Genomic DNA, 7,433 nt, shown 5'->3' on the forward strand with positions numbered 1-7,433 from the left:
CCCAATCTATGAGAAAGGTAAAACTTGCCTACCTAGATGCCGAAGAAAGCTTGGTGAAATTTGCTAAATCATTAATTTCCCTCTTTTGAGAAGCATCTACCTAATACCATGCTATCAAAATGATAATATTCTCATCAATATAAGAATGATGCTACCTATATTTCATTTTCATGCTTCAGGTCCAAAATTACGTAAAAATTTTATATGGGGCTTGCTTGTAGAATCACACATTCTAGACCGTCAATATGTCCCTTACGCTCAAGGAACATTTAACCTTAAGAATGGGTAAATTCTGAGCTCAAATGATGCCTCAATCTATCTAATAAGAATCAAGGGATTTTGGAAATAAATTGAGAAACCAACAATGAATTTAATAGAAACTTACAAAGAATTTGAGGAAAAAGCAAATAATCCAAGCTCACAAACACCCAAAAATCACCTAATAATGTTTCTCCCAGTTTTCTACACTCTTAAGGGTTTTCACTCTTGAGACTTGTGGAAAATTAGGGAGAAAATTAGGCTAATAGGGTATTTAATGCCTCTTAGCTGTCGCTTAAATGGACACTTGACCGTTTAATCGATACCCATTGAAATCTGAACCCTCCCCGTAAGTGGTCTAATATCTGCCTAATCGGCCTTCTCTTAAGAGGACTGATCTCCAATTAAATATCCCACTAGCTGGCAAACCTGGTCGCTTAAGCGTCTAGCTGACCTTTTAAGCATTTAGTTGGCCGCTTAAGCGGCCCAAGTGTCGCTTTAATAGATGTGCTAGGTGGGAACTTACAAAATTCTAAGTCCTCATCGACCCCTCAAAATTTAGCTGGAGTCCCATGAATGCCTAAAACTATGATACCCTATCAAGTTTGATATTCTGGACTTAATGGCATGGCTAAAATTTCCATTTGAGGTTGTTTCGACACAATGTGGGCCCTACACCTACGGGCCACTTTTATCAATTTCTGACCAATAGCCTGGAATGAGTTCAAAAGCCTTGGAACTAAACAAAATGTCCCCCTAAACTAAAATTGATGTTTTGGAGTTGTTGGAATTGTCAAAATATGCATACGAGGTTGTTTGACTAAAGTATTTGCCCAATAGCAAATTCTTTCCAACAAAGAGTCCAGAACAAGGAATTGGCTCTAAAAACCATATAAACTATCCAGTAACTGAATTTTTAGCTTTAGCAAGTAATAAATGACTTCGGGAACCTATTGGAAAGCTTTAAAAACCAAAAATAAGCAAAAATGTAGAAAATTACCTGAAGGATGATTACATTAGTATAAAATATTGTACACTATTATAAATTTGTCTATTATTGTATAATTTTGTACATATAAAATTATTCAATTATTATTACAGATAATTATGCATATGTACATATTATATTTAATAAATGTACCTATATGATATAAGTTTGTGTAAATATGGACTATACATATTTACACTATAAAGCACCTTCTATACATTATTAAATCTTTATTTTAATAACAAAATCATAGCAACAAAAAGAGAACAATAATAATGATAATAATAGTAAGAATTCATAAATACAAAAATGCATTATAATCTATATCTCAGATCTATAAATTTAACAGAGAATTATTGACTTAGATCTTATTTTTGTAAGTCCATGTCAAAATTATTACAATGAAAAGAGAAGAAGTGGAAATTTCATATATTCACAAATGCATTTCAATTTAGAACTCAGATCTGTAAATCTAATAGAGAATTATTGACTAGGATCTCAGATTTATAAATTCAATCTAGATCGTTTCTATCAGCTAATTCCTAAAAAATTGGAAAGTGGGTTTGCAATGACCTATTTTTTGGTGATTTGTATGAAATATTTAGTTCTATGTGATTTGACCATTTTACCCCTCCCCATGGTTGCATTGTGGTAGTTCTAGGGTGAGGGGATGATTAGCACGGTTTCTAATAATATTCAGTGTGATTTGTGCAAGATTGTGGTTTTGATAGTCTTAAGGCCTATTAATTTACTTTGATCAACACCTTTTGATCTATACATAAGATGGCAAATTAGACTATGCCAATAGATATGAAATGATAATTTTAGGTTGGTAACAATGGTTGATGTAGTTTCACGACTTTTGTAACTCATTTTAATCTTCCATTTAGAAAGTTTTGATAATAGGTCTCGGGGGCGAATTCTTTGAAACAATATTTTTTTTGAAAATATGATGTCGCCATTGAGTCTGGAGCATCGAATTTGATAGGGTAGCATAGTTCATTTGTATTTTTGAGATTTTGAATGAATTTTGAGGGGTCCACAGATTCTTAGAATTTTCCAAATTCTCCACATTTGGTTCACTACTCAGCTAGTGCAGCTACTAAAGCGATACTTTAGCCATTTTAGTGGCAGGAGCTAAAACACCACTTGGTCTCTTTAGCGACTAGCTACCAGCTGGGCAAGGGTGCTTTAGAAGCCCTTGTTTGCTTTAGAGGACTGACACTTTTTGGCGGGTATCGCTAAAGTGGTACTTGAATGATTTAGCTGTGACCATTAAAAAGGCTATTTGACCCCTTTATCGGCACCTGACACCTGGTATATAAATTGTTTTTTCATTTTCTTCACTATTTTCAAGACTTGGAGCTTGGGGTTTTTAATTTTTGAGCTATGTGTTCTATTTTTAAGCTTTTGTAGGATCCAAATACCTATTTTAATCATTTTCCTTCAATTTTTAGCAGTAAATCCTTGTTAAAACATGAATTAAAAGGTAGAAATTGGAGATTTTGGCTCAGAAGGCCTAAATTAATAATTCTTCTATTTAAACTCCAATTCCAAACTTTTTTGCTTGGGTTTTCTCCCATGAGTTCCTTTAATCATGGAAAACATATTTTTGTTGAAAAATTCCAATTTTATCTTTTTTTTCGTTAATCTATTTTGTTGATCTGTTTTGACCCCGAACCAGAAATGGGCAATATGGGTATCATTGGCTTTCTTTTAATGCATAAATTTTATATTTTTATGTTTTAGTTGATTGTGGGTCTGTTTGTAAGGTGTAAGATCGGGATAAAGGCTTTCTTGTATCCAATTTTGGTATTTGAGGTAGGTTTTGGCTTAACATCTGTTAGACTGGGATGGGTAGCAAATATTGGTATAAAATCATATTATGGGCATGGAAATCAATTATGAAATGATGTCTTTACTGTGTTGTACCCATGTAGGGTCCTGTATTGTTATTATTTAGTTGGTTTCAGATATTATCTGTTATGTATTATCTTATAGAGTCTTATATTATGATATTTGCTTGTTATCTAAATAATTAGGTATTATCCTTGGTGGAAAATTGTCTGAATTGGTAATTGTATAGTACCAAATATTGTATATGTTACTCTATCGGTATGTGGATTATGTTGGACCATGAATGATTGGTTTATTGAGTGGATTTTTGGCTCACACATTTGGTATATTGATTAGAATTGGAAATTATAATTTTGTTGGTTGTGAGCAATGCATCCCCATATCATATTCATTTATAAAACATAGGTACAACTGTGGAAATACTGGAAACATTGGTATGTGACATCATTATAGACCCTATCCGAGGTATGTGTTGTAGAGGAGTCATGGATATTGGTATTGATTAGTGTGATGTATATGGGTTGATAAAAACCCCCATAGATCCTACCTGGGAGCATAAATCGATAGGCGTATATGGAGGTTATGCGACAACCTCGTGCATCATATCACATCATCATTGTCCTCCTCCTCTTTATTATATTCATTGTATTTCATATGTATATTGTGTTTATTCTATGTAGTATTATTATCTTTTATGTGATATCTTTCCATGTGTATATCTTTCCATATCTATATGTGTTAATCTAAATACTTATATTTCCTTTCTCATAGTTGTGTGTGGTATATGTGAATATGGTAGAACTATTAGTGGAGATGGTGTGGGATACCGTTTGGGACATTTTCTTATTACATGTGATATGCCCCTTGTGTGTATTTTGTATGCTTTATTTTCTACTTTGCTCAATTGGCCTATGATACCTGCTGAGTACAAGTGTACTAACCCCTACTGCACCCTTTTAATGTATATCCAGGTATGAGTACATCGCATGACAGTTGATTCAGATGGAACTTGGAGTATATTTAAGGTAGCAATTGATTTATGCATCCAGAGTTGACTACTACCTTTTCCTTATATAGACTATGTCTTTCTTGCATTCAGAGACATAAATGTTTCTTTTGGATATGTTACGTATATTTTAACCTCGAGTTTTATTAGTTAGTTCTTACACTGTGACACCATGTTTTGGGGTATTGGATGGTATCTTGTCTATGTATTTGCATTTTTACTATATATGTGCAATTCGACTCCATTTTAGGAGTTTTTCCTTGGGTTTTGGTATTGATTTTCTAATTTCATATCAGTTTGGGTAATAAGATTACTTGTCAAGGCTTGCCGTGAAAAGTTCCATAATGGCCCTTAGTTCTGGGTCATGATAGGAGTGGAAGTGTAACGCCCCGAGTTTGTACACTGGATGCTACACAGTGCTCATAATCCCAAAGGACCATAAGCTAACCCATGACTGGTACCTACTGCAATAACTATGTAATAAATACTATGATGATTGTAGAAATAGGTAAAAACATATGCCATAAGGTTCAAATCTGTAAATAAATCTGAATTCAGTACCAAAATACTAAAACTGAATATAAGTACTAAAAAACTGAACAACTGTTTGAAAATACTCTAGTCTGAAAATCCTCTAAACTGTCTGAACTGTGGAGTTGATGGGAAAAGTCCCCAACTAACTCCGACTACTGAAATAATATTAAAATACTAAAAACAATCATGTCCTTAAACTATGAGGACTTACCACTACACTGACTACTGAAATTCTGAACTGCTAAGGGTGCTCTGGAGCCTGTGAGTCTGAACCTATGATATAAGACATCATAGCGCAAAAGAAAAGCATGCATCAATACTTTGAATATACTGTTATGCTCAGTGAGGTAGGATGAAATGCATGGGGTCACATGCGTGAACAATAATAACTGAATAACATGAGTATGACTAAATGAGATTACATGCATGAATATGAAAACTGCATTGAGATCATCATAACACTGAATACTGGATTACTGGTAACTAAATGACTGTATCTGACAGTCTTGATTCTGTGGAACTATACTGCGTCCCGTACTGAGCTGAGTGACTGTGCCTGACAGTCTTAAATCCATGGAACTGAACTGAGTTTCATACTAAGACTGAATTTGAAACTGAGACTGCGGGAAGTAATAATCTAACCGACATGCCCCTTATCTAATTGATTTGGGGTCAAACCTATAACCCCAGTTGGAAGGGTGTCAATACCATACCATAGGTAAGGACAAGTGCTAAGTCATCCTTATCTGGTGGTACTCTAAACGAGAATGGTGGTACCCTCAACTAACAGGTAGATCACCTCATCAACCCTCAACTAGATGGTTGATGTCTTAACCTACGCTGGCTATGTAGTTTCAAAATACAAGGACTGATTCTAAGGATTTTAGCCTCTACTATAAGGTAAGTCCCCATCCTTAGGCTCACTCGGTGCTGAATTCTACTTCCAACTAATTAGACACTGGACTGAATTCTAAACTGTACTAAGCTAGACTAGATATTTACTGACCGTACTATATAACTGAACTGAACTGACTTCACTAAGTTTTGTGGAATAACGGAATACTACTGAATTCTGCTAACTGACTGAGTACTACTGAGTGTTTCTTGAGTTCTGTAACTGACTGAATTCTACTGATCGAGACATGAATGATTCAACTTTATGACTGACCATGGACCTAGACAAGCAGCTAAGTTGTTGGGTATTAAATACCCCCAGGACTCGATAATATAAACTTAAAAGATATGTCATAATCTTGAGATATGGTAATTACCAACTTAGTCATCATTCATTCATTTGGGCATTTAAGTAAACACTTTCATGACATGAATTTCTATTGCTAACATGATATAATTTCACTATTCAACTCACATAGACAATTCATCAAACACTTGTGGGGCATAATATATGCATATAATTCTAAAACAACATGTAGGTATTGTAATTCAATTAAGGGAAGGTTTTGGAATTTATCAATCTGAAGCAGGGCAATATGATAGTGAAAGAGTATTCTCTCAAGTTTACTTAATTAGCTAGATATGTTCCTCATATGGTGGCTGACATCAGATCTCAAGTGAGTAAGTATGTGCCAGGGGTGTCTAGTAGCGTGGTCAAGGAGTATAGGACCGCAATGCTTATTAAGGAGATGGACATATCAAGGATCATGGTCCATGCTCAGCAGATATAGGAGGCCAAGAATAAAGAGGGAGATCAAGAGAGTGAGAACATGTAGTTTCAACTTAGTTCAGCCTAAGTCAGAAGGTAGGAATCATTCTCAGTTCAGCCCGACATCTTCAGTCCTAGCCCCATCCTTAGCCAGTGCTCCTATGCCAAAATTCAAAGATGGCAATAGGGATAGGGCACCAAGCCCTAAACCCTAAGGCAGTGTTAGCAGTGCCCAAACCAATCCTCTTTGTCAGAAGTGTGGCAAAAACCACCAGGGTATCTATAGAGCAGGCAACGCTATGTGTTTTAGGTATGGCAAGCTAGGCCACAAAGTCAGAGATTGTCCTCATTCAGGTTTGCAGGGTCAGTATAACCATCCCCCATCTCAGTCCGGTCGCCCAAATCAGTAGGGTGCCGCTTCCAGTGCCACCAGTGGGCAACACCCAAACACTCTATGCTCATCAGTCCAGATAGAATTAGAAGAGTTCTTCTGTTGTGGTCACTGGTACTTTATAAGTTTATCATTTGTATGTTTATGCTTTGCTAGATCTTAGAGATTTTTTGTCCTTTGTTACTCCTTATATAGATGTCAATTTTGGAGTCAGTCCCAAAATCCTAGCAGAGCCTTTCTCAGTCTCTACCCTAGTAGGTAAATCTATCATATCCCAGAGGGTACATAGGAACTGTCCCGATTATGATATCTCAAAAAATCACTTCAACAGACTTAGTTGAATTAGAGATGATTGATTTTGATGTCATTCTAGGCAAGGATTGGATTCATTCCTTCTATGCCTTAGTCGATTGCAGAAACAGAATTGTCCAGTTTTAGTTTCCGAATAAACTCATCCTAGAGTGGAGGAGTAGTATTTTGTCACTTAGGGGTCAACTTGTTTCTTATCTTAGGGATAGAAAAATGATATCTAAGGGATGTGTCTACTATCTCGTTCGAGTCCAGGACTCTAGTTCATAAACCCCTACTCTTGAGTCAGTGTCAGTAGCATATGAATTCCCAGATGTGTTTCTCGACGATCTTCCTGAATTTTCTCCCGAAAGGGAAATTAATTTTGGAATCGATCTTCTTCCAGATACTCAGCCCATGTCTATTCCGCCATACAGAATGACTCCAG

Source organism: Capsicum annuum, chromosome 9 (assembly GCF_002878395.1).
Source record: "Capsicum annuum cultivar UCD-10X-F1 chromosome 9, UCD10Xv1.1, whole genome shotgun sequence".
In the NCBI taxonomy this organism is placed as follows: domain Eukaryota; kingdom Viridiplantae; phylum Streptophyta; class Magnoliopsida; order Solanales; family Solanaceae; genus Capsicum; species Capsicum annuum.